The sequence below is a fragment of the Protopterus annectens genome, chromosome 17.part0 (genome assembly GCF_019279795.1).
Source record: "Protopterus annectens isolate FY-2018-M chromosome 17.part0, PAN1.0, whole genome shotgun sequence".
Taxonomy (NCBI): domain Eukaryota; kingdom Metazoa; phylum Chordata; order Ceratodontiformes; family Protopteridae; genus Protopterus; species Protopterus annectens.
Window position 1 is genome coordinate 381,635,754 of NC_056751.1, and position 20,997 is coordinate 381,656,750.

The window sequence follows — 20,997 nt, forward strand, 5'->3', positions numbered from 1 at the left end:
CTGTCTCATCTAATTTCCAAAGGTATCTCCTCTAGATTCACAGAAGTCTTAATTTCCTTTTATCATATCTCATCAGACTCATTATCCAATATAATGCCACTTTTGACATGCAGTTGTCTAAACAAATCACTCAACTTGACAGGCTTAAGAGGTTCCTAACTAATATGATCATTAGCCTCAAAATCATAGTTATCATTTCAGACTGACAGCCTTCTTTCTATACTCAGTTTCCTATAGATTTCTCCATGGGGATTTGAGTCTAGTATTTTAAGCCACAAAGATACATTGATCTTTGACTTCCTATTACTTCATAGAGCAAATGGTTCCTCAATTACTCGGTTACAGGAACTAAATAGTCGTCTAAATAAATAAGACATTGGTGAGATAGCTTGATATCTCAAAGTATCCTTCGTCACTGGAACAAGCTTTCACTATGTGTCAAACAGAGTAGTACCCTTTCAACCTCCAAGGTAACCCTAGGTAACTGAAAGGATGGTCTGAAATTCTCTTTGCTTCGTCTTGTAAAGCCATAATTGAAGCTGGAAACATTTTATATGGATTATTGGCTAGGCTTGTAATACTCTATAAAATGACTGCCTAGTACATTCCCTTGACTCTAAGAACCCAGCAGTAATTGTTCACATTATTTTTTTACATAATGTACAGTATCACATGTACACAATCATGCCATCATTATCTGTAGTGTGTAAGACTCAACATCTAGTGTATGCTAGAAAAAAGTTAAATAAGTAAATGGGTGAAAAAATATTTTAACTGGAGAAATAATTGCACAGCAGCCCAGAATTACCAGTTACCCTTTGTGAAATTGCAACAAATTTTCTGTTGGTGAGACAGACATCAACTATCCCAATGAGCTAAAGATATATCTTCCCCAAATTACTAGCATCTGTTCTAAAGGAAAGGGGTGGACATGTTACAACAGGCATTAAAAATGCCCAAGAGGATATGAAAACCTATCTTGTAGAGTTTTTGGAAACTTTCAGATATTATTATAGACAACAGCAGTCTTCACAGAGCACACAAATTAGAAAAGGTTCGGGACCAAATAAATACTTTTTGCAAGCTGGGTACAGCATCACAGCAGGTCTTGAATACAGAGAAAGAGAGAGAGATCCATGTTACATATTTACTGAGCAATAGATTTGCTTCAAGAAAGAAATTCTGAGATGTTGGGATAATGGTTAAGGTGTTTACCCTATAGACATGACGTACAGGTTGTAATTCTCACACGATTGGCTAGGCTTAATATGGCCAAAAGAGTAGTTAGTCTAGTACTAATCTGTGAACCTAAATGTCCATGAACCAGAAAGTCTACCAGCATAGCTGTATATAAAATATAAACCTCTTCGTTCTCAGCCTACTATAACTGCTTAACAGAGTGTAAGTATTGTATTAAATGAAGAGGAGAAACTTATGTGTGATCATATTAGTTTTCAAGTCTTTCATTCTCTCTGTCTCATGCCTCTGGATGTAAAAATTCTGGCCTGAGTTTTATAGCTGCATCCTCAGTAATACTACCTATATCACGAACACCCACTGGAAAAGGAGTTTATGAAAAGGACTAGAGTGGACCAGGCCATGTATATCTCTGGGTGAAAAAATGTGCTGCTATCACAGTTCAGTGTTCCCACAATAACCTTATTTGTTAGTTTATCTATCTCTTTATTTATTTATTTATTTGAATTTGTTTACTGGGGTAGAGCACTGATCAGTTCTAAACAATTTCAGCCTCAAGTTGGCATCAAAAATAGACCAGATATAGAAAATAGACAAAAGTACAATAACACATAAGTGAAGGTAAAACAGTACAATGGTAGAGTAGTCCTTAGGATACTTAGTAAATCCAATGTATTATTTTCCAATAGGTACAAAAATATCAAAACATTGGAGAAATTAGGGCAGAATAAATTAGAAATTTGAAAAAGAACAAAGGATCTTAGTGGCTGAGTCAAAGTGGAGAAGAGTTAAAATAGACTTAAGTGATGACACTTAATGGATAACAGATATATTTTGCTTGTTCAACTAAATGTGAATGAAACATGGAACAAAAGGATGAGTCCTTATTTAAATTTGTTGATTTCTGCAAAGCTGCAGACTTTACAGTAGAGCTTCTTATGAGACGTTCTTCCTAACTAGGACTTGAGGAGTGATTCCTGTCCTGTCCTGTTATAAGATATTGTGCACTGTTCACGAGGTGCAGCTTGACAGAAGTAGGCATTATATTTCTCCTGAATACCCCCCCCCCATTGTCAATATAAGGGGTAGAAATGTTTCAGGTAATGCTTCCTCAACAAGCTATGGATGCCGCATCCCCTACTGCTCTTTACAAGGGCTGGCTAACTGATAATCATATGATACAACCCATGAATCTAAAGGAAAGCCTGAGTTTATCCACTCCTGTACCAGAAGTCTTTAGATCTCTTTTAGCATTGAGAGTGAGCTTTACTAAAATCCCAAATTTTTATTTCAAACAGTTTTGGAAGGAATGCAATGCAATCCCTTTCAGTGAAGCTGAACTTGATGGTTACACAGGTCACCTACGTAGGTATTAATCTTACTAGAAACAAGGCAAAATTAATCAGAATCCCTTTATGGAGACAGAAAACAGACCATTAAATAGGTAGAGGCCCTTGAGATTTCCTTTCCTAGCTACAACTGAAGAAGTTGGGAGGGTGGCCTAATGGTTAAGGTGTTTGCCTTTCAAACACAAGGTGCAGGGTTTGAGTCTCACAAGGGATAACTGGCTAGGCTTACATTGGCTCTCAAGGGCAGTTAGCCTAGTACTAACCTATGAACCTATAAGTACAAAAGATTCTACCTAATTGAATCTTTCTTTACGGAAACCTCCCTTCTTTATTTCTCCATTCATAGATCACTAATCTCCAGAAAAAATGACTTTCTTGAGGGTAAAAAAGGGAAGGAGCCTAAAATATCACATTAGAAAATGATTCCACCCCGTTGCACTGGAAGCCTCATAGTGCCTGATCGCCATTTGACACCTATCTTGACAACTTCTACATGACTGAAAACTGAACACTTTTATGTTATAAACAAAGGTAATCAGAGAAGTGTGCTAGCGAAACACATAAATTTGAAATGTCAGTCTGGTTTCAGTCCTCAGTTTTTCAGAAGCATGAAGACAGTGTTTTCGGGTCCAGACTTTTCTAGCAAATTATTGATGCTTGAAATGAAGTGTCAAATGCATTGTGTATAATGAGCAACCAGGGCTAAACAAACGGTTCTCAGTTATGCCTATCCTTAGGAATACACTGGCATGGTTACTGAACTAATTTAATTAATGCATCTGATAAGTCATTTTAAATATGATTCTATGCCTTGTGTTGTATTCAGTTTGTTTCTTTTTATTTTGTATCCACTCATGATGAGAAGCATTAGACAGTGTGAGATTAAATGCTTGTAGTTTATTTAATAAATATATATTTCTTTGATGTGTACAGACAGGATGGCATGCATTTGTCAGGATCAAGGAAGAGAATTTTTGTAGCAGATATTTTGCAATATTTGACAAATACAAAGCAGGATTTTTGCCAGGTCGAAATTTTAACAGTTCACAGATAACAACATTTGATGCATCTCTGATGGTTATTAATGGTAAAATCATTAAAAATAAAGTTTTTTTATATTGGAAAATTTGCTGTGTTCTCACAAGATTTAATGTTTTATTGTTTGTGAAACATGGTTAATGAACAATGATTGGAAACCAGTTCTGTCATGGTAAATGTTTTTACTGTAACAGACATTGAAACAAAAAGTCAGGTGCAGGTGTTATGATAGGGATTGAAGATAGTTATGAGACCTGTGATTATCACATATTCAAAGATAACACCAATACTATAGATTGTGCAACTGTGACAATAAAGACAACCATGGAACATATAACAATTGCTGGAGTATATATACCACCAAAGTCAAGAGCTGAGGACCTAGAGGAATCCGTATATTTCTTGCATGAAACACAGGAAGGAAGAATAATAGCGGCTGGGGACTTAACTTTACCAGAAACAGAATGGAATAATATTGATTCAACATTAGTAAGGAAATTATTCACAATGCATGTTCAGGAACAACAATTGCTTCAGATTATAAAAAAGCTACCAGGGAACAGAACATACTGGACACTTTATGTTCCTAAAGAAATCACTGTTACTTCATGTCAAGTTTTACCTGCATTGATGTGCAGTGATCATGGGGTTATAAAAGTTAATTTGTTGCTCAATAATTCTTCCAAACTGAATTCTAAGCCAATGTACAGAATATTAATTGCAGATTATATAGAAGCAAAACAGCCACTATATAAAACTAATTGAAGTGATGGGTTCAGTGGGAAAACTGCAGAAGGAATGTGAAAAGGATTAAAAGAGAAATTGTTTAAGTGAAAAAAAAAATCAGAAAAAAATATTTAACATCAGGATCTAGGCATACAATATCTGAGGATATATTTCCGTAAGAACAACATACCTGATTAAGGTGAGAAAAAAATATATAAGAAGTGGAGAAAAGGTCGAACTAAAACTTTGAAAAATGAAATAAACAAGCTGTACAAACAAATACAGCATAGTGTGAGACATCAAGAAAAAATTGAAGAAAATGTATATAAAAATATTGAGCATAACAGGAAACCATTTTATAGATATATAAGATGTGCACCCTTGCACTACCAGGCTATAACTAATTCCTCACCTTTTAGTCCCAGAACTTGGACCAAAGCTCCAAAGGTGGTGTGTTTCCATATTCATAAAGGATGCACACACCTCCACACTGGTAGCCCAACATAACATATCAGAGATACTTCAGTTGCATATATATATATATATATATATATATATATATATATATATATATATATATATATATATATATATATAACATTAGGTAAGACAGTGATTCAGGTCGTAGCCTGCTATAGGTCCCCAATCATGTCCCAAGATTCACACTCCATGTTCCTAAGCACCCTGGAGGATATTAGGGTCCAGCCTAACACTGTCATACTGGGCAACTTCAACTACCCCTCCATTTACTGGGAAAACTACTCTTATACCAATACACTTGCCCAATGTTTGCTGGAATTCATTAATTCCAATGCCTTGGACCAGCTCGATCTTACCCCCACTAGAGGTAGCAACATCCTTGACCTGGTCATTACTAACATGGGTTGCCATTGCTCTATACCAATAGTCAACTCCTCCCTGGTTAGATCTGACCACAAACTAATCACCTTGGAAATCCACATCCCTCCCACCCCCCACCCCACCCCTGCAAAGGTAACCACCATGAAAAATTTCTCCAAGCTAACTATGGGCTCTTAAAAACAGAGGTGGCTAACTTCACAGCACCCATGCAAATGGAGAATAGTTGCATGACCGCCAAATCATACACCAATGCACTGTACGAATACATATACAGTACATGGATCTCACTATACCCAATAGAACCAAGACAGTCCTCCAAAAAAAGGAAGCCAATCTGGTGGTCCCCTGCCATAAGCAAACTCTACAACAGAATGAGGAAACTGATGTGGAATAAATTAAGTGCCAAGACTGGAAAAACTCCCTTATCAGCCTCAACAAAAAGTTGAGATCCCTCATCAAATCCTCTAAAGCTAGCTATGAAAACAGAATTGCAGCAGACAGTAAAAACAACCACAAGGCCTTCTATAGTTATGTAAAGAATATCCATGGAAATACTTAGACTTGCTCTGAGCTACTGCACAATGGTACCTCCTATAACGAGCCAACAGATATTGCCAATATACTGGCCGACAGATTCAGTGCCAACTTTAGCCCCCCCCCCCCCCAAGGACCAATCACAATACCAGCAGATTGCCAGGCACCCAGTATTACTGATGCACAGGTTAAAACAACACTGTCCAAGGCCAAGAATACAGCTTCTATGGGACCTGACAATATCCCTGGCTGTGTTCTACATGAACTACAGAGTGAACTGGCACCTCACCTGTGTGCCCTGTTCAATCATATCCTCACCTCAGACTTTCTCCCTACCGAATGGCGCACTGCTACAGTCATCCCTCTCCACAAAGTAGGAGTGACTACATACCCTGGGAACTATTGCCCCATTAGTCTGATGAATCTGATATGCAAAGCTATGGAACGCATCATCATGGACCTAATAAACAAGGATATAGGGAATCTCCAAACTCTGGATCCAACACAGTTTGGTTTGAGTCAGTCACCAGAGCTGTGGATGAAGGCAAGGTGGTTCATACAGCCTATCTTGATCTGGCCAAGGCCTTTGATACCGTTCTCCACTCAGAAATAAAAAAAAAAAACTCACTAAGCTAGGCATCAACCCCTATATCACTAGGTGTGTTGCAAACTGGCTCACAGATAGAACCCACAGTGTGAAAGTCAGGCTGCCAACCAGTCACAAGTGGAGCCCAACAGGGTTTGGTCCTAGGCCCTCTCCTGTTTGGTATCTACTTCTCTGAAGTCCAGGCCAACATGAATGGACTCTGGCTGACAAAGTTTGCACACGATTGCAAGGTGGGAGCTATTATTAACTCCCCAAGTGATGTTGACATCCTACAGAAAGGCCTCACTGAGACCAATAACTGGTGTCAGACCATGGCCTTAAGCTCAATGCCAAAACATGTGTCATCATCCCCATTGGGAAAAAACATGAATTACCACATTGGTAGTAGTCCACTGAACACAAAAGGCATTATAAGAGATCTGGGAACACAGGTTGACAGCAACCTCTCTTTTGACCATCATATTGCCATGGTAGTCAGAAAGTCCTTCTATGTGGCACATCTCATTACTAAGGGTTTTGCATCCAGAAAGAAAGAGGTCATTGTCTCCCTCTACTCTTCCCTCATTAGGCCAATCATCGAGTACAATATCCCATTTGGCATGTACCTCACTAGACACCTGCAACAACTGGAGAGGCCACAGAAGTACCTCACAAAGAGGATCCTAGGCCTAAACTTGTCCTATATAGACAGACTCAAAAAAACTCCAACTATTCTCTGTCTCATATCGTCTACTTAGAGGCGATCTCTGCTTGACTTACAAAGCCATGTCTGACCCAGCTCTGTTAGAAATGCTACATCTAAAGAAATCCCACTCCCTCTGCACCACATGCTCCAGAGACGTCAACCTCATTACCACAATCAACAGAACATGCTGGAGGGACAGGTTCATAACCCAGAGACTGCCCATGCTATGGTATAGACTTCCCATACATGTCAAACAGAGCACCTCACTGGCCCTCTTCAAGAGAAATCTTGACGAGTAGATGGGAAATAGAAAATTCACCCCAGGAATCACTCCAGTGGCTCTACTCGACAGAGGCACTGGGAACTAAGTCAGGTGGCATGATGCCAGGGTAATCCTATGAGCTAGGCTTGTAAAGGCTCCAGGGCCATTAGCCTGGTACACACCTATGAACCTAAAAAGACATACAAATGATAAACTGTGCCTAGATTCTAAAATATATTCTCAGATACAACAGATTATACAAATCATTACAGCATTTTATGCAAAACAGTTTGGCTTCACAGTGGTGGTGATAATTTGTCCTAGTGACATCCTGGTAACCCCAGATATTGGAATGAATTAGATTATACTGAAAAAGAACTGTGCAAGCTGGATACAAACAAAGCACAGGGAGTAGATGGAATTAATAAGAGAAGACTTCACTAAGAATTTGTAGTACCATTATAATTATTATTTACTAGGTCATATAAATATGGGGAAATTCCTCAAGATTGGAGACATGCGAATATTAAACCTGTCTTTAAGGTAAAGGGGAGTAGGACAAACCTAGAATCATATAGACCCTTAAATCTACTTTCATGTTGTGGAAAATAATGGAGAAGGTAATATTGGATAAGTTATTGTCAGAATTGGAAATGCTGAGACTTGAGTCAGTATATCAGCATGCATATGGTGAAGATAGATCTATTACCATCTGTAACATGATGTTCTATAGCAACATAATAACAGCTATGAATGAAAAATTGTGCTGCGATGTAATTTATGTAGATTTAACTTCAGCATTTGACAGGGTCATACACATAACACTGATCAATAAATTAGAATAACTAGGTATTGATGTACTCTTAATAAAATGGATAGCTACAAGGCTTACAAATAGGATATGGCAAGTATCATACAGCAATTGGACAGGTGAAATTCTTGGTTCTAGTCAGGGTATCCGACAGGGTTGTATCCTAGGCCCTTACTTATTTAAATTGTATCTCTTTTTTCTGAAGTGTTCTACTGTCTGCAGGCAGATGACCTAAAACTAGGTAAACTGATTGCATGTGTTACAGATAAGGCATGTCTGCAAATGAACTTGACTAAATTGGCCATTTGGGCACAGGAGAATAATATGCTGATAAATGCATCAAAAACTAAACATAGGAGATTTGGGAGACATAAACTGAAAGGTGAATATGTAATACAGCACACAGTGATTAAAACTGCTGATTCATTTAAGGACCTGGGTAAATGGGTAGATCCAGCTTTGAGCTTTTCTAATCATATCAACCAATTGGCTAATGATAGTAATAAAACTATGGGTTATATAAAATGATTTATAAAGTCTAGAAAATCAAAATGATAAAGTCATTATTTGTTAACTACATTAGACCCAAACTTGAGTATGGAATAACAAAAAAGAAAACAAGCATGAGTAAACTGGAAAGAGTACAGCAAAAATATACGGTACTTTTCCGTTAAACCCCTACCAGTTCGTGCTGCTGTTTTTTGGCGGTATTTCAGTAGCGGATTTTACTTAGACCGTTCACTTATAAGAAGAAACATAGTCTACGTGGGTGGATTTATCAACATCAATTAAAAAACAATTGTACAATTGCAAATGTTTTCAGGACACCAGCACACCAAATCATCTTTCAAATGTTGTCAGAAATAATTTATTCCCACTGTAGACATTTCCTTTAAACATAATAGGAAATAATCCATATTCTACTTCTACCATAACTGAGAACAGGTAAAAAACAAACTATAAATCCAAAAACAAAGGCAGGAACCACGAGACAGCACCAAGTAATGAAAATACAAATTTCTACCATGCTGCTGTTAGGAGATTTAGGAGATTTACTAGATGCAAATATTTACTTTTTACCTGAACCTGAAGAATACACAGCTTTTATGCCTACCATCCCTACTACCCATTACAAAACATTCTGCGACACAGACAAATAAAAAACACATACGGTTTCATAACTGACTATGTTAATTATAGCTCACTTTGGTATAAACAACCCACAAAATACGCAAAACCACAACAGCTTTCTTCACCGAAGTTCACAGTCGAGGTTCCGGAAACAATAACAACACATACTTACATGATCTAATAATGCAAGTAGACCTGACCACACTGCCAGTTGTTAACAGCAAGTGGAGTTTAACAAGTGAAAAACTGTGTGCAACTTAAAAAAATCAGGGACAAAATAAGGCAGAAGACATAATCTGGGAAAGAATACTAACAAGGGCATGAAAGGCACACCAGCAGCAGGACAACAGTAACACACACAACCGACTAACAAAAGAAAGGAATATCAAGAAACTACAAAGCGACAGGTGCCAAAAGGGAAGTAAGATGGTCACACAAGCAGCTGGGCAGTTCCGTGTCCCTGTGCCTCCTAAGTAAGTCTCTGCATGTCACAATAAAACTTAATAAACAGACTTCTTAGGACAGCACCGCTGTGATTTCAGCATTTAGAACTATTGTAGAAGTCTATTGAGATAAAAAACAGGCCTCATAAAGCATTAATTACTGTCAGTATACCCAGGTTTCTTATAATGTACAGAGACGGAGCAGAAAATATATGCCACCTTGCCATTTACTCACCATGTTTGGCTGTGAACTGTATCACCTTGGCAAACTAGTTGATACTACTGTTCTTCTCAGGTAACACTGATACCAAGCCTATAAAACCCCTCTGGGTTCTCCTCCTGTCAACTGAATTTCAAACACAGCAGTGCAAAGTGGTAGGGGTTTAACGGAAAAGTACCAAATATACCAAGGGCATTCATGGATGTGAAAATCTAAGTTATTATGAAAGACTAAAATATCTGAACTTGTACAGTGTCTCTTACAGATATTTAAGAGGAGATCTTATTGAGGTTTATAGAGCACTTAGAGACAACTACCACTGAGAATGTTTGGGGCTATCAAAAAGTAGTATGGAATCATTAGACAACCTGTGCAGAAGATTCTATAGGAATGAGAAGTGCACTAATTGGTTCTCTGAGAGAGTAGCTGATGCATGGAACAGACTACCAAATTATGTCAAAGCAAGCACTAGTTTAGATATTTTTAAGGACAGCCTGGACACTTATTATGGGAAAAATGTTTTGGTATATTGACAAGCTAGAAGGGCATTAATGCCCATGCTTGAAATATTTGTATGTATGTATTTTGGCTGTTTTATGTATATGGATTCCCACTATACCTTAGCTCATTTGTCAGATCTAGATAAACATTTAGACTGGTGCTGATCTTGCCAGAACATCATGTACAAGAAAAAAGGTGTTAGTTCTCTCCTCATTTTATTTTGGACACTGGAACAGAAGAAACTGGGCATCTAATGCCACAATGAATAGCAAGATGCCTTCGTAGCAAGATTTGATTGAAGTAGGAATCCTTTGTGGATGGGTCCTTTTTGCAGGAATTCATACTTCCTTTTTCAAGGATAAACTCAAAGGTTCCCATCCATTCATGTAAGTGAACTTTAAATGTTGCAAAGAACAGAAAGCCTCTGAAACTGACTAGGGAACCAAATAATGTGATAAATGGAGCAAAATTAGGTAAAACACACTGGTTCCACATGGCTGAATGAATGTCACAAAATAGTTTATTCCAAGGTAAAACAAGTAAGCGCTTTCACGGATATCATCCGCTTCATCAGACTAGAATGAGAAATTACATTGAAATACTTCCTTTTATACATTCAAATGAGCCAATCAACTAGGCTGATAACTTAAATACATACTTAACCTCTATAATGCTGGATTACAGTGGAAAACTTGCTCATAGTGTATAATATTGACACATTAAAATAGTGATGATGCAAATAAGAATTATACTAAAATCTGTAGCATATCAACGACAGATTGTTGCTAAGCTTATAAAATGAGTAAATATTACTAAAAGTGTCACATTGCTAAAATATAATTATGCATGGTTGATAAAATCACTGTTCATCATAACAATAATAAAAATAAAAATAAAAGCATACATTAATAAAGTTAAGAATCAATGCTTACGAGCTCTAGTCTTGAGAAACGGCTTTAAATAAATGTTACTATTGAGGCCGGGGCTTTATCTGCCTGAAACCGTATGATCCATTTCTGTTCATTGGATTCAGTTCTATTCACCAAATCACCTCATCTCATAGTACTATGCATGATTTCTAACACCAAAAACTTAAAACTATGCCTTGGTCCTTCTTTAGCTACACGCATAGCAAGGGCATTAGTTTCCTTGCCATTCTTAATACCTCTTAGATGTTCCAATATCCTATCTTTAAATGCCCAATTGGTCTTGCCTGCATAAAATGCAGGACACGTAATACAGTAACAAAAATAGATTACATTTTTTGTTCGGCAGTCAGCATAGAAAGCACTTTCTATCTTGAATCCTAGTGACGGATGCATAAATTGTCCACCTATATGCACATGGGTACATGCTAAACATCTCCTACAGATGTATGTGCCAATTCTCTCTGGTAAAGTCCACAAAGGTGTAGAATTGGACCTTTAGCAAATCTGTTTTTTAAGTGACCTATTGTTCCTAAATGCAAAATTGGGTTGATCATCTATTACTCCTTTTAATTCCTGTACTGTAGAGTGAATATCCCAATTGTTCCTAATGACATCACAAATTACGTGGATGTCACTCACATAAGTCAAGGGCATCCTTATCTTATCTGCATTATCATACCTTCATGGGGTCCTAGAACTGATTGTAGCAGATATATCTGAGGCTACTTTACTAGGGAGAACATTCGAAAAGTAAGGTTTACTTTGAATGTTGCCAGGATTTTACACTGTCTAATATGTAGGGAAAGATTTTTCTATAGGCAAAGGAGGTGCTTGGTAATAAAATTGTTCCTGCATTAGGATAATTTATATTTTGTCATAGAAATAGGACTAAGATTCATTGAAATCCTCCCTGCTCATGTTAATTGAATAGTAAGGGGTGGTCAATTAGTGTGAAAGGGAAGAAAGTGTGAATTAGACATGGGTATAATAGAAATAAGTTAAGACATCATTACTGGCTCATTAGCATGTTTCTGAATCTAATTACACTGTCAGACCCTAGCTGTACTAGTGTTCTCTTTGGCAGCCTATGCATTGCTGTAACAAAGATTCCCCATATACTTACATAAACAGATTCAGGCACCAGTACAGACAAAAGTGTATATATACACGCACACACACACACACACACACGCGCACACGCACACGCACACGCACACGCACACACACACACACACACACACACACACACACACACACACACACACACACACACACACACACTCACTCAAGGGGTGTCAGTGAATTCCATTTAAGTGATATTGTGAAGGAGAGCTACTTTTACCAAAAATAACTGTACTACATTCCTTTGGGGCGGGGGTCATATTTAGAGCTCCAGTTATTTATGGAATCAAGGCCTTGTTGGAATATTACATAACTGTAGGGAGAGTTTAAGATAATTCTTAGCTTGCAGTCATCTGTGAATGTAGTTAACCAAAGGTTATTAACAATTAGCTGCACTACAAAGACATTTACTCCAGAGATCAGGCAGTCTAGGATGGAACCATAATGGATGCTGCTAGATGCACTTTGCTTTCTGGAGAGTATACCATTTCCTTTGATAAAATTTGTACAGTTTAATAGCCAGTTATCAGTCCAGTGACCTGCAAAGGGCTTGATGATTAGTTGGGTTAAATTATTTATGTTGCCAGAGTTGGGAATAGTAGCAGATGCGTTTGTTAAATTCAGATTTGTGCTGTGTATGAGACGTTCTTCATCAAGAGCTTTGTGACATTTTTAAGGGAGCCAGCAAGATAAAAAATACATGATCTATACTTGGCAGACTTTGAAAGGTTTAGAGTCTGCAGATCTTGTATGCTCTTATCCATTAGTTCTGCAACTATTAATTATATGGCTTACAGATATGGCTATTGAGGCTGATGGGCCTGTAGTTACCTAGGTCAGTGGAAGGAATGCTCTTTCAGAGGGATAAGAATGTGGTGTTTCTCCATTCTTCAGGTATGTATCCTGTAGACAGAGACTTTGATTGAAAATATATCTAGGACAAGTTTGGCTAGGTTATGGTTTAAAATTAACAGTGAACAGCTGGGTATGCTTCTGGCCCCATGGAGTGTTTTTTTTTTGTTTGTTTTTTTTTGAGATGGCAGTTGAGACATGGTCAGTATTGATGATGGAGGGGGTGGTGGATTGGCTTGAGCTCATATGGGGTGACCAAGAGTATAATAAGTAGAGTAAAAACTGAACTGCATTTATTATTCATAATGTTAGCTATGGATTTTGAACCAATGTGGATACTATCATTTATATGAGTTCAGTATGCAGAAGGGTATTATTGTGGATTTTATGCAGATAGCTAAGAAAATGTATGGCTGTTTTTAGTGTTGGTGACTAGCTTGTGCACATAGGCAGCCCTGGTGCCTCTCATAGGTTCATATGTGTTTACTACACCAACGACCACAAGGGCCTTTTTAAGCCTAGCCATGCATTCCAAATTTCAAGCAAGCTGATTATTTGTCAGTGCTACAGGAGAAGACAAAATAGGAATGGCTTAGAAGCTACAATCTCCTTTCAGAAGAATCAAACCCATTCCAGCAACGTTATTACTGACCTGGTATTAACTGCATACACCACAGAAATAGACACTCATAGTAGTCTTGAGTTTCTTACTAATTTGGCTAAGTTTCGTTCATGAAGTTGAAGAGGAAAAGGTTTATGTACGATTAAGAGTTTACATTTCTTGTCGCTGTATATAATTTGTTAAGTCTATTATCCCATTAGACTGAGTGTTTGATGTATTTACTGTTTGGCATGTGACAGAAGGGGACACTTTCCTCTTTACAGCAATGTAACAAGTAATTAAAATTATTTGGTTAGGGCTAGGTATCAGTGTTCAGTTAATCAGGGTGAGTGGGCCATTTATTTTTTGAAAAAGTCAATAAAATCTAATAGGCTGGTGTTTTCTTCCTTGCAGTAAGAAGTCGTTTTTAACTCTAGATGGCTGAAAAGGGTGACATTTGTTTCCATTATGAGTTTTATTTTGTTTATAATGCTGTTTCATTCTTTTACCACCAAGTTGGCTGTGAAGAGAAGCTGAGTTTTCCCTATTTCTTCTTTTTATCTCCTTCCCATTCCACCTCTGTAAGTTCAGTCACCATCATCTTAGCTTCTTCTTTCTGTGAAACATTATTACTTTGAAAGTAGTTTCTGATGAAGTCATTAATATCTTTACACTGTCTTTAAAGCAAATTTCTGACCCAGTGAAGTTCCATTTAAAACAACAGGGTGTACAAATGAGGTTAACATCCCATGCATATACCTTTCAATCCTGTATGGAAAAAGTTGTTACCTTGCTTTATTACTTATTTTTTGAATTATTTCATTTTTATAATTTGTAATTTTTTATAGTTTATATATTTTTTATTTTTTAAATGATTTAATTTTTTTATAATTTATATATTTTAATTATTTCATTTTTTATTTATATTATCTGTTATTATAAATTTCTTTAGAGAAGACATCAGCAGCTTGACTGTAAGATTCTTCTTATTCCTCTTGTTGTTTTTTCCAGTTAAGTAGCTCCCAATGTATTTCATTGTGGAAGTAATAGACTGTAGTTTTCCATTACACCACAAGGTGGAGCTCCTTTTCAGGGATTTAAAAGACAATTTCAAAAGTGAGAGAGGAGACTAAGAAACTAGCTGAAGGAGGGAAGACTGAAACAGGTAGCTGAAGGGAAAAAGGGCCTTGCAGCATGACTAGATTTTCTTTCTAGTGCTTGGGACAGGGAAGTGAAGTAGCATATTGTGTCTGTCTGTTGCTGAAATCCTGGATGATGGTATTTTGTGGAATCAGGAGAGAAGTCTGAAACCAGTAGTTCCACATCTGCATATGATTCAGCAAGAAAATGAGTTCCTTTGGGCCTAGTACAGAGAAGCCATAGACAATTACCAGAGTTCTGGCGGGTGATTTTCTACTTTTCTCATCAGAGGAACCACAATGCCTGGTCACTAGGATATTCTCAATGGAGTGGTGAGAGGCTCTAGCAGTCATTTTATATTTTTATAAGATTGTGGCCCCCCCCCTCCCCAAATCCTTTGTGGATTACAAATAACTGTGACCCTTATGAGCTCCAACTTGGGCCCCATCATGCCGGCAGCAAGACTGTAAGTTGTCACTGGCCAGTGAACAGGGTATAATAGAGTGTTTCATAGCTGGTCTGTTTAGAATTGATCAAGGTGGTTGAGTGTGTTAGTACTGCTCAATGACACTGCATTTTCTCATATTTGTATTGTTGCATTATAAATCTTCATTGTTCAATGACATTGCATTTTGCTTGTGTTAGGACTGCTGCCTTCATGAATTTTGCTGCTCAGTGACATTGCATTTTCTCATATCTGTATTGTATTATAACTCTTTTATTGCTTAATGACATTGCATTTTCCCTTGTTTGTATTGCTGCATTATAAAGCTTTACTGCTCATTGATATTGCCTTCTTTGTGCATGTTTGAATGTCTACCTTTTTCTGTTGAGTTCTGGGAAAGTGGGTGAATATATGTTTTCATTGCATGCATATCTCACCTTGCCTTATTGCTAACTGGTACACTGTTGAAATAATTTGTTTGTGGTTGTGCTATTGCCTTTTAAGCTAGATGTGTCACCTAGAATAAAATCTGTCATTCTTGCCGCCTTGGTGTGTTGGGCCTGTAGGGGTGTCACCAGAGTCAGGTAGGAATGAACCCATATCTACTTCAGCTACACCTGCGGGTGTGCTACAGTTATATTTACAAGCCATTCATTAATTCGCTAAGAATGCAACAACATTATAACTTGACTGGGCAATTTCTAGCCTTTTGATTTTTCCTCACTCTGTGATATTTTTCTAATTCCCCAATATGTTCCTTTACCAAGTGTTAACATATTTAGAATGATTTTTTATGAAAGGCAAAAGTTCATCATTTCTTACTTCTTTGGGTATCCAAAAATTAGACAGTTTTCTTCAGAGAACTGAATTCTAATTGAAGAGCTATTGGATTATGCTGCCACATTCTTGCAGATTAGGCCACACCCCTAAACTCCAGACTGCTTTATAGCATATATGGTCTATGACAGATAGTGTCATAATGGACACTAAGTAGCTCAATGTTACAGTTTTGTTGACAGACAAATATAGCTACTGATTCTTCAAATATTAAATAGTTAGCTACATACCTACACAGATATGCTATTACTGTGTACAGCTGCTACTTTGATTTATACTGAGTAGATCTTTGGAACTGATATACTTTAACTGTTACTTCTCAGCCTAAATACCTGCAATACTGAAATATTTTATTTAAATACTTTTACTAGAATTCCCAGTACAATATTCCAGTCAACAAACAAACAATTATAGATAGACTTCATCCTAGCATGGAAAGCACACTGGGGTAGAATCAGTAATTGAAAAGTCATCCTCATTGAAACAGTCAGCCCACAGCATAAGCCACTGATTGCCACAATCAGCTGTAAGCAGAGGTCAAAGAAGGGTCTAAGGTTAATGGAGACCAGGCTGAAGACCTGGAAGTTGACTGTAGAGAAAGTACAACAGTTCAAGGAATTACTCAGGAGTCTAGCACCCAAAAAAGAAGAGGAAATAGGTGGAGTTGAAGAAGAATGGCAGTGCCTCAAAACAACATGTGTGAGGACTACAGAACAGATATGTGGCTGAGCCAGGTATGGAAATAAGGTACATAAGGAAAGCTGGTGGTGGAATACAGACTTCCAAGAAATCAACAAAGCAAAGAAGGAATGCAGGAAAAAATGGGAGATAGAAAAGACTGACCAGGGTAGGAAGAAATACTGGTTGGCTAACAAAGAAGCTAAGAAAGGATTTGCGATAGCAAAGAACAGAGCATCAGAGGCACTCTACCAGCTTCTGGAAAGTGACTCAGCAGGTGGTACAAAGAAACAATATCAGGTTGCAGGGCAAAAACAAAAAGATAAAGAAAATAGTCAGACACCCTTCATAAGGGATGTCAGCAACAACCTGCCCAGCAGTCCACAGGACATCAAACGCAGATAGAAGGAGTATTTCCAGCAGCTTCTGAATAAAGAAAACCCCGCAGAAACTGTACTGCTCCAGAAACAGCCCACAATGAGAGCAGAAGAGGAGCTCACCCAAGAAGAATTAAGAATAGCACTAAGGAAAATGAAGTCAGGGAAAGCAGCAGGCTCAGATGAAATCACAACAGATATGATAAGGATACTAGATGACATAGATGAGAAATAGCTCCTGAGGGTACTCATAGCAATGAGGAGAGAAAGGCATATCCCAGATGACTGAAGAATAAATTCACTTATGCCATTATACAAGAACAAAGGGGACATCCACAACTGGGCAGTACAGAGACATCAGACTCCTGTTACATTGCATGAAAGTTCTGGACAGGGTGATTAATAAATGGATATGCAGAGCAGTAGAATATAAGATGGGAGATGAGCAGTTTGGATTCACATCATGATGCAGCACAAATGACCTGATGTTTGCAGGAGACAGATAGTTGAGAAGAATATAGAGATGAGGAAAGAGTCCTACTGGGCATTCCTAGACTTGGAGAAAGCATATGACAAGGTCCCAACAAAGCAGATATGGGCAGTACTGCAGTGGTTCAAAGTTTCAGAAACATTGGTAGAATTAGTGCAGGCTATGTACAAGGACCCAATGACTCAAGTAGAAACAGTGTTTGGTCTCACAGAGGGGTTCCCAGTGGGAGTGGGTGTGCACCAGGGTTCAGCTCTGAGCCCACTGCTGTTCATACTGGTGACAGACTACATTAGCAAACAAATCGGAGGGCACAGATCAACAAAGTTACAGTATGCAGACAATGTGGCATTACAGGTACACTCCGAGCAAGAACTTCTGCAAAGGATAGGGGAATGGAATGCAAAACTGAAGGCACATGGAATGAAACTAAGCATAGATATGACAGTGGTAATGGCAACAAACTGGGGAAATCAGAAGTCTCTGAGAAGTGGGATAGAAGGGAAGATAGTGGAACAGGTAAATAGCTTCAAGTATCTGGGAAGGGTGGTTGAGGAGAAGGGTAGTCTGAATGAAGAGGTCAAACCTAGAATCAGTGGGGCTGCAGCAAATGACATAGAGTCTCGGGTGTAGTCTATGACAGAAGAATGCTAAAGAAACTGAAAAGTAAGGTGCACAAGATAGTGGTGTGACCAGTACTACTGCATGGTACAGAAACCTGGGCAGTAAAAGCAGAGCAGATGAAGAAACTAGAGGTGATTGAAATGATGTGCCTGGGAAGGGTGGTTGGATGCACACTGTGGGACAAAGAAATTAGGACTTAAGAACAGAAGCCAAAGTAGCTCCAGTTGCAGAAAAGATCAAATAGAACAGATTACAGTGGTTTGGGCATGTGAGAAAAGTGGAAGACAGCCTGGTGAAGATGATTTGGGATAGACAGGAAGATGGTAAGAGGAAACAAGGGAGTACAGCAAAGAGGTGGATGGATTGTGTGAAAGAAGATCTGTGACAGTCAGGCATGAGTGTCAAAGAAGGCAGGAGTGTGGCATTGAATCTAGAGAGACAGCGACAGCTAACACGATACCCTGAGCCTATGTAGAAAATGTGAAAAAGGGGGGCTGATGATGATGATGATATATAAACAAATATGCATGTGTGTGTGTGTGTGTGTGTGTGTGTGTGTGTGTGTGTATATATATATATATATATATATATATATATATATATATATATAGATACATAGATAGATATATATATATATATAGAGAGAGAGAGAGATGCATACACATATAGCTAGTTCTAACCAGTTTAATTCCTGTGAGGTCTAGGAAGTGATGTGTTCTATTGTTATATTTTACTGCAAATTTAACTATTTTATTGTAACATTTCTCAAGTTTGGACAGTTGTGAGACTAGAAGGTTAATGAAAATTGGAGTAACATAAAAGAGAGGTGGCAGTTAGAAAGCAGAATTTCTGGCTATGTCAGTGATACAGTCAGTACTTGTGAATTATTTAGCCATGTTTCTATCAATAAAAAAGATTATTGTATAAGGTCTTGGAGTTTACAGAGAGACTGGGTAGAGTTGATTAAGGCCACATCGTCAGCATAAACAGAGTAGAGCTCATTGATGAATATGTTGAAAAGTATAGGGCCTAGTATAGATCATTCTGGAACACCAATACTTTCTGACAAGAAGGTGGAGAAATCATTTTTGCATTTCACTGCATGTGCTTTGAGGGTTAACAATGAGACCCTTGCAGAGAAGAATTGGTGAGCCCTCAGGATGAGAGTTTATGTAAGAGTTTCTGTTGTGGGGATAGTATCAAAAGCTTTTGATAAGATTAAGAAGATGGTGGAGGCTAGGCTTCTGACATTTCTGTGGGTGCTGACAGTATTAACAAAACTCATCAAAGCAGCACTTCGGCTGTGATGAGGATGGACGCTGTGTTGGGTTGAAAACAGAAGAAGACTGTTATCTATTAGATAGTTGAAAAGTTGTGTATGAATATATTTTCTATTTTTTTTTTTTTTGAGGGCGATAAAATGGCAATTGGCCTATAGTTTGAAAGATGTGTATTGATTCTACCCTTGTTCAGTGGAATAATGTATGATTTTTTTCCATAGCAAGAAAACTTTATTTCCAATTATGGATTCTTTTATCAGAAATAAAACTGAATATGCAGTAGCCTCATCTGCTATTTTAAGATATTCACCAGGTAGACTGTCAGAGACAGTTGTACTAGGCTTTAATTATCTGAGGTATTTATTGATGGTATCTTTGGGAAGTGGTTGGAAGGATAACACTGAAGGAGATTATTTGATTGAGTAGGGATTTAAAGAGCTTGATTAGTTGTTTGGTTTGTTAATGATTGTACTGTCTGTATAAAGTGGGCATTGAATTGGTTGGCTATGGTATCATTTTGTTTCTGTGTGTTTGGTCTTGGCTGTGTAGCTTTCCTGAATTTAGCAGTTTGCTGACTGACACCCACAACAGTTCTGGATTATTAATATGTATGTTTTCACTGGTTGAGTAGTAGGATTTCTTATCTTTAGTGATAAGTTGTTTTGCTTGGTTTCTTAGTTGTCTCCATGCTAGTAATGTAGGAGCTGTTTTATTTTTTGTCCAGACCTTCCATGCTTTGACTCTCTGTTTCATTAGTTGTTTAGTTTCTAAGGATAACCATGAGGCAGGGTCAGCTTTGACTCTTTTTATTATGAGGTGTTCTAGTGTGTATTGAACACCTAGGACAATTCTGTTGAACAGCATTATCTATTGGGAAAGCCTTTAATAATTCCTTGTTAAGGAGATGTTGTGCATTAAGTGTCTTCACGAAAAGCAGTAACTTTTATTACTAAGCTGCAGTGATATGGTTTGGGGCTGTTGCTTTGGTACCTTATAGTGTAGATTTGTATGTGATCACTTAGACTGTCTGACAGGATTGCATGGGATGATATTTTATTTGGAGAGAGGGTTGATTTTCTGGCTGTGGCTTTGTTATATCTAGTTGCTGTGGTTATAAGTTGGGTGAATTTGTACAGATGTATATTACTGGTTGTATTTTCAGACTATATGGTTTGCCATTCTCTGATAACATCATCCAGTGTTACAGTTTTGTGAGGGATTTTTTAAGAAGCCCAGTAAAAAATATCTTCCAGTGTTTTA